This window comes from Patella vulgata, chromosome 1, assembly GCF_932274485.2.
Source record: "Patella vulgata chromosome 1, xgPatVulg1.2, whole genome shotgun sequence".
NCBI classification, from domain to species: Eukaryota; Metazoa; Mollusca; class Gastropoda; family Patellidae; genus Patella; species Patella vulgata.
Genome location: NC_065879.2, coordinates 9,833,197 through 9,840,001, shown reverse-complemented (window position 1 = coordinate 9,840,001; position 6,805 = coordinate 9,833,197). Strand labels below are relative to the sequence as shown.

Here is a 6,805-nt window from a genome sequence, read left to right as displayed (position 1 = left end):
TCCTGTCGATATTCGTGCATATCGGACCGTAACCGTTTGGATTATGGCCCCTGATTGTGAAAAATATTCCATTTTTATTTAAAGTGTTCTTTGTCAATCTCTTGCAAAGTGTGAGCGTATCTTGCCTGGCAACCGCTGGTTTATCCGGAGGCACATTCATGCCTGTTGGCACGTTAAAATAGGCCCTGGCGTAGTGTCGTTTGGGCTCGGATGGGACAAATAGATTGGGATGGAAAGACAACCCGAGCATGTATAAACAACATGGCGCGTATATATCCGCCTTCATTAGCCCGTCTGTTCAGGAAGGTGTGCAACCAAAATAAGAGATCATCGCCAAGAGATCATCGTATGAAAAACAACCCGAAAATAAATATTGAGAAAATTATACATTTTAAGAAAAAAAAGAAGAAAAAAGGAGACTTTTCAAAAAACATGGTTTATTAAAAAAAATTGTTAAATATATATTGATGAAACAAAGTACGACATTATCATATAATTATAATAGAAAACATTATTCGTAATATCATAGTTCGTCCGAAAAGTATGGGGCGAAATGCCTATCTGTAGTTCATGATTTTGTCATTTTGTTTGATAGAACTATCAAGTGTGATCCCGACAATACCCTACATGACAAACGTTTGGTATTAGAACAGACGACATACATACATACATATATTTAAATAAAGATAGCTGAACATGTAAATATCCAAAATGGACGCGACAATATTAATCCAAGATGGACGTCACATTATTAATATAAAAGGAAAATATACACAGAAAGGTAGATAGTGGAAGTATCTAAAGCCAAATTGTACGAATCCCTCCTCGGAATGGCTTGCTAGAAAATGTGGATGTCTGTCGATATTCGTTGATTAGTTACCCAAAAATAATCCCATTGGTCCGAACTGTTGCATCATCATCATTCGCCACATCATATCGTTACCACCCCCTAACCTGTATTAATGAAGGCAAAACAAAACATACGTTAAAGATACATTATGTAAGATTTAGGTAAAGAGCTGACCATTCTTGCTATAATAGCTCAAAAATAGATGATGTAAAATGAAAATATTGAAAATTTCATTCAAATTACTTTATTCTGAGCCAAGTTATCACTGTTTGATGTTTTGGCAAGATGTGTGTATTGTGGTAACCAGGGCAATGGTATATTCGAGACTTAGCCTCGCTTTCCCATTTTTAAATTAAATTTTGAAATGGCGAACCGTTCTAATCTAGTTAAAATCTCGAGTACCCGATGCGATCGAGAGTTGATTATGGTCTTGTTTTGTTAATAATATAATATTTCAGGCCTAAAGAAAGACTTGCAATAGGCAGATTTGGCTCTTTCATAATGTATGTTAAATACATTAAAAATGAATTCAAATATATCCCCATGGTAACCTTTTTTGATCATTTGTAGCGCCAATCTGTTGTTAGCAATATCTGTTATTATGCTGACACAATATGATTATTACCAAGTGACAAAGGAAGACAATCAGGCCCGTAACTAGTGGGGGGGGGGGGCGCAGGATCCCCCTGGAAAAAGTTTCGCCCCCCCCCCCCCCGTGAACAAATTTTCAACCATATAATAAATAGATATACATTGTCCGTCAATATTACAGCACACCCGAGAACACTCCCCGCCCCCCTCATTGTTCTGAGCTAGTTACGGCCCTGAAGACAATTGCAGTTTTGCGTCGGTTAGTTGTGATTTATATACGTCCCTCTGTTCACATTTGTTTGTGGACACTCAACAGGTTACAATATTTATCCGATTTTAACTAACTATCTCAAACATCTCAGTTCCTTTCGATATTGGCGTATATCGGACGTAACTTGATGGATTATTATCCATAGGAGAGGGACATTAGTGTTAGACAATTGTATTCCAAGCCAAGTAATTATCAAGGCTAAACTACTAAGAATCATTCTCTAAAACGGTATACCACAATTCACAGGCCTTGTGCACCCTCGTACTCCATTACAGGAGGTGAGTCACGGTGGCTAAGTGGGTAGGATGGCTCGCTAGCCTGGAGGTCGGGTGTTGGATCCCTGCATTGGCCGAGAAAGTTCATCTTGATTTTACGGAGTGGTTTCTCATTGTCAGTGGTGCAGAACAGAGGGTCTGACAAGGACAGCTGTCCAGTCGTTCGGATGGGACGAGAAACCGAGGTCCCGTGTATGCATTGGTGTGCACGTAAAAGATCCCTTGACGGTTGGAATTCGATTCAAGAGTAGGCCATAGTGCCGCTGCCCGGGCAAAATGTCTCTCATAGAACATTGTATGGCGTATGCCCGTCTTCATTACCCCAGTCGGAGCAGAATAGTAGGACGCTAAACCCATTTCATTTCGTTACATTTCCCATTACAGGACAGCCGATTAACGGAAGATAAAAGATAGTAATACTTACATCCAAAGCCATGGATTCATCATCATATCTGAATAAAAATTGAATTCATTAAGCCAATAAGAAAGAGAGTGTGTTAACTTCCATTCAACACAAAATGGGTAATTTCAGTACTAACATATAGTACAGTTATATTTCCATAATACGCTTGCTTCTAGATCAGTGGGCTAGACATATTCCACAAGTCATGTCAAACTAGCACTGTAGACTGGATAACCAGACGCTAGAGATTGCTATTCGATTTAGACTTCATGGCCCTTATTCACGAAAACTTAAACTAAGATACAATCGAAATTTTAAGAAATACTGCAATTCGATTGGCTGACCAGTAAAATCAATTTGCATATATCCAATTTGCATATTGGTCAGCCAATCGAATTGCAGTATTTCTTAAAATTTCGATTGTATCTTGGTTTAAGTTTTCGTGAATAAGGGCCCTGGCGTATTTCGCCGAACATAACTGATTAGAAATTAGAGTAAATACGGAAATGATTGAATGTAAATCAGTTTATATACATTCATATTACATTATTATATGCGTTACGACACATTTTTGTCAACTTCTAGGTCCCGAATATTAGCGATTTAGCTCCTTTAAACAGTAAACATAGTGAATTAAAACTGGATAAAAACAAATGTATTAACTTACTATTGCCTCCGGCGGGTGGATGCATTCCATAGGCATTGCCAACTGGTGCTTGTTGGCTATTTTGTGGCATTCCCACCTGTGCAAGGGCACATGATACAAAGACGACACAGAGTAACTTAAAATAGAAAGAAATAGCAATATTTAACATTTTAATAAATACAGGAAAATGATTTGTAAGAACGGTTCACTGCAAATAAATCAAAACAGATATTTTGTGATTTGCAATAGCTCGCTTCGAATCAACAGTTAGATGCTCACCTTTTCTAGAACACCCATTAACAGTTCTAATCTGCAAAAAATAGTATTTTTGAGGTTCTATCATAAAGGCATTCTCCACACAGGTGTCGCTATCCAGCATTAGTGTGGACCTTAAGGGAAGACAACTCTGTTTTGGGAAATATTATAAAGGAGGCACCGATTACAAATTTACCGCACGGCATTCATATACCCACAAAATCGTGCCATCATTTATCTTTAAGAATATTTGTGACTGTTGACGGCTACACTAGGGCTGCACAAGGACTGAAATTTGGTATACAGGGGTAGTTCGGACCTAGGAAGGGCTTTCCAACACCTTAACTGATCCACGGCGGTAATGCGAACTTCTTCTTTTAACTGGTCTGGACAGAATCGGTGCCATTTACTCGTTTAACGGCTTCACGTACTATTAAAAGTATCTATTTACACTTAATAGGAAATATTTTTCTACCCAGATATACTTGAAACACCTTTATTTCTTTATTTATAATTTAAAAAATTGTTTTAGAATTTGTTACAGAAGACAAAAAGGTCATATTGAGGGCTACATTGTAATTTACTCGCCCCGGTGTCGTCCCTCTCAGTAACGTCCACTCGACACAAACTAGGTCGTTTCGGGACCGACATATTGCTCAATTTTATTTCAACAACTTGCTTGCACGTAGGGGTCTTTAGCAGTATGGGGGGGGGGGGACCCGGAGAAAACCCACAAGATTGGACAGGCGAGCCTAATCCTTGTCACGTACAACTGGGGAATCGAAACCACGCCAGTTGACTCAATGACAGACCTAACTATACAGCGCGCACGTGTTAACCGTTCGGCCATCCAATCCCCTCCTATTTAGAACAACAACAACACGCCCAAAGCATACAATTTAAGGGATGCTTAAAAAAAATATTAGAAATGTTCAAAATTCAAAATATAAAAGCCAAAACAATCCAACGTGTAAATTATGAACTGTAAACTTTTAATGCCCCTGGGACTTTTAATTTAACATGAAACACCTGCTTTGACAAGTTCCAAGAATGCGAACTGGTTTTTATAAAGCTAAAAGTTTTAAAATGTCACATGTTCATCATTTTATTGTTATCTAATTAGCTGTAAAACTGAGTTGTTGTAGATGAAGTAAATATAAATATTTTGGGGCGTTTTTATGTTGACATATTATGACTTATTAATGAGGCCATAAGTTTCTTTTAACATAAAAACAAAATCTTTTCTAGAAAATACAAGTAAACATATTAATAATGTAACGCCCACTCGACATTAACTAGGTCATTTTGGGACTAACATAATCATAAAAACAAAATCTTTCCTAGAAGATACAAGTAAACATATTAATAATGTTACAATCTTAATAAAAGAGCGTGTTCTAAAAAAAAAAGAGGGAGAGAAATGGGGTTTAACGTCCACTCGACATAAACTAGGTCATTTCGAAACAAACATATTTTTCAATTTTATTTCAATAACTCGATTGTGCGTAGGGGTCTTTAGCAGTGGGAGGAAACCAGAGGATCCGAGAAAATCCACGAGGTTGAACAAGCGACCTTACTTCCTTGACACATACAACCGGGGAATCGATACCACGCCAGTTGACTCAATGATAGACCTTATGATACACCCCCCCCCCCCCGCGCAAAAAAAGAAGAAATAAACAACTTTCGTTGTTTTTTCAAAAGCAATAATCGTTTAAAGCTCATAGAAATCGTTTTCGGTTTGTACCTAAAATCAATGAAATGAAATTAAATGTTGTTTAACGTCTTACTGTTCTGCTCCGACTGGGCTAATGAAGACGGGCATACGCCATACAGTGTGCTACGAGGGAAATTTTGCCCAGACAGAGGCACTATGGGCTACTGCCAAGGGATCTTTTACGTGCATGCCAATGTATACACAGGACTTCGGATTTTCGTCCCATCCGAACGACTAGAGAGCTGTCCTTGCCATGCCCTCCGTCGTGCACCACTGGTAAGGGAGAAACCACGTCGGAAAATCTCGATGATCATTCTCGGCCAATGCAGGGATCGAACACGCGACCTCCAGGCTGGCGAGCCAGCGTCTTACCCACTTAGCCACACTGAATACATGTTGCCGAAAATTATCTTCAAATTAACATATTTTTTTTCATCAGTATTGGAAACTTATCTGCACTATTTAATTTGAATTAAATAATAAAATAACAAAAAAAATAAACGATATAGAATATACAGTATGTTATACTGTGTACACCACCTCTTTCCTCCCCAACTAAACATGTGTGGTGTAAGGGGTAAAACAATTTTCTGAAGCTGATGAATTCTAATAAAATACAAACGTACGTAACAACCAATGTTGGATCTGTCCCGAAAAGTATCACCAAATGTGCGAGTGAGTAAACTCACTCCACCCCACCCCAAGAAAAGCTACAGCTTCTAGAAACATTTCATCTGTCGACTATCGTGTGTGGATATTTGTCATGAAAAGTATCACCAAATGTGCGAGTGAGTAAACTCACTCCACCCCACCCCAAGAAAAGCTACAGCTTCTAGAAACATTTCATCTGTCGACTATCGTGTGTGGTTATTTTTTAATGTAAGTTTTTGATTGAATCTGATTTCGCTCATGTGAATTTAAACCAACATCCTAAAGAAACACAGACTTTCAACCAACTATAAAACAAATTTCTGCAGCGAAATGCCGCACATTTCCTGTTAATAAAACTATAATTTTAATGTATTAGAAATTATTGCGAATTGTGGCACATTTCCAAGTTGAATACCTTAATTCGTGCAAAGAAACAAAAAAAACCCTACTGAACCAGACCTGGCAAGTTCTGAACATCTGCGTGTTGTCCCCCGATACGTGCCAATGATCAAAATGTTTCCTAACCAAATAAAGCATTTGCTCAAATGATAAGCACTTATTTCACTTCCAGAAATTTGATTATATCTTATTTCTTAGAGTCTTTTTTTTAAATAGCCTAATTCAGTTTTGTATTTTAGATAACCGGCATTTGTCCTACGAAAAAAAAAGAGAAAATAAATCTACTTACGACACTAATAAGTCTGGACATCTTGATTTTTAAGTTTCTGGTAGAAGAAAATCTACAACAAATTCTAAAGCTGTTTTAATATCGCTAGAGAGATGCTGGTCTGATTTGTAAAGGCGCTCAAGATCTGTATTTATAGTAAGGCTTAACAAGCAGCCCCACCCCACGTCAACACGCATCACTTGATGGATGTATCCCGAGTTAGAAGACACGTCTAACTGGCTGACCTATCCGAGGTCACGGCCTTCACTCACATTCTCTATGTTAACAAGATATTGGTATTACACGGAACATTTTAAAATAAATCATTAATTATATTTCTTACATTTTTGTCATTATCATACACAGGGTCTCTATATGTTCACAAGCGTATTACACTAAACATTTTTAAATAAATCATTAATTATGCTTTTTATAACGCATTTTGTTCATTTTTTATCATTAGCTATGTATATTTTGAG

At 37.6% G+C, this 6,805-nt stretch overlaps 1 long non-coding RNA gene across 1 annotated transcript; it reads right to left on the bottom strand.

The window, feature by feature from the left end:
• Window positions 1–417: 417 nt before the first annotated feature.
• LOC126822362 (uncharacterized) lies at window positions 418–6,489 on the bottom strand. Its single transcript, XR_007680794.1, has 4 exons — window positions 6,348–6,489; window positions 3,058–3,172; window positions 2,412–2,439; window positions 418–954 (listed from the first exon to the last, which is right to left on the bottom strand). It is a non-coding gene; the product is annotated as an uncharacterized LOC126822362 (long non-coding RNA).
• Window positions 6,490–6,805: the final 316 nt, after the last annotated feature.